Source organism: Marmota monax, unplaced genomic scaffold (genome assembly GCF_021218885.2).
Source record: "Marmota monax isolate L192 unplaced genomic scaffold, Marmota_monax_Labrador192_F-V1.1 WCK01_AAM20220418_F8-fsc00291, whole genome shotgun sequence".
NCBI classification, from domain to species: Eukaryota; Metazoa; Chordata; class Mammalia; order Rodentia; family Sciuridae; genus Marmota; species Marmota monax.
Window position 1 is genome coordinate 606,825 of NW_026693329.1, and position 1,380 is coordinate 608,204.

Sequence of the window (1,380 nt, forward strand, 5' to 3'; positions counted from 1 at the left end):
TATAAATATCAATCACATATAAATTAACTCAAATCTCTAACTTAAATCAGATCCCAATAAAGACTATTTTATTGGGATCCTTTACCTCTTGTTTCAGGATCTCAATCTCAATTTGAGTTAATTTATATGTGATTGATATTTATAATTTTATGTATAAGTTTACCTCAATAAAATAATTATTTTTAATTTATTGATATTTAAATTATCAATAAATTAAAAATAATTAAAATAGTGTCCTAATGCTCAAACTGTCAGTTCTTCGTAGAGAACAAGATAAGGTAGGTACCCAGTGGACAGGACATGTTTTCTGACCATAGGAAGGAATGTCCATGAACCAATAAGCTTAGATGCCCACACTATGCTTTCCGAACAGCTCTCAGGGTGAACTGCAGGAAATCCTCAAAGTTGCTCAAGACGAGTTGCATGGTCATGACCTTCTGTCAATCATTCTGTGACTCCAGTTTTGCCAATAGGTTGATATTTGCAGTTGGGCTAGGGAGGACTATTTTATTGGGGTCCTTTACCTCTTGTTTCAGGATCTCAATCAGGGCTTTAGAACTGTACTGCACACGTTTGGCTCTGTCCCTGTTCTTGTTTTCCTAAAACTTTTCCGGATGTACTTCAGGTACATCTGAAACTCCAGAAGCCCAGAGGTGATTCACACAAGGCAGTTGTCTCGATTGTATCCAGTTTGGAAGCATCCATCTTTTTCAATCATCTTTGGAAGGTTCAGATTGTTTTCGGACACTGCCACATGGCTCTTGATACAGGTCTCATCATTCTTGCACAGCTCTTTTCTCATTTCAAAGATTTCCTTGATGAGGTAGGAAATCTGTCCTGCGTTTTTTTTCTGAAGAGGCACGTGTTGGTTTATTTCGAGTGACACCATCCTCTACATCTTCTCTGTGAAGTTCTGAGGTGGGGAAGGCAGTTGCCACCACTAGGAACAGCCCCAAGGAGGCAACTAGAAGAAAGGCGCCTGAACCAGAGGGAAGAGAAAGAGGGCGTGAGCTGACCCATATTTTGCTTTCTTCACAACATTTATTACTATATGAAACTATTTTGTTTATTTTCTTGCTAATTGCCTCCTCCCCCAACCAAACCTTTCATGTCAGCAAGGACTTTCTGTCTTCTTCACAGATACACTCCCAGCATCTTGGCAAAGGCCTTGATGCATATTTGACACAAAATAAATGTGTATCCAAAGAATAAAAGAAATGATTAAATGTATCATCTCCATCAACTGCTGTGCCACTGTGGGTGGTGAGTTCCTGCTTCCAGGAATTGTCAGATTTTGCAAATTACTGGCTTGCCAAAAATACAATTAGAATATATTCAAGGTTAACCCTCCAACCACAAATCTTTCACTTTATTCTTGAA

At 38.6% G+C, this 1,380-nt stretch overlaps 1 pseudogene; it reads right to left on the reverse strand.

Annotated features, from left to right (window-relative positions):
* Positions 1-257: 257 nt before the first annotated feature.
* On the reverse strand, positions 258-1,110 carry LOC124101027 (interleukin-6-like; annotated as a pseudogene).
* Positions 1,111-1,380: the final 270 nt, after the last annotated feature.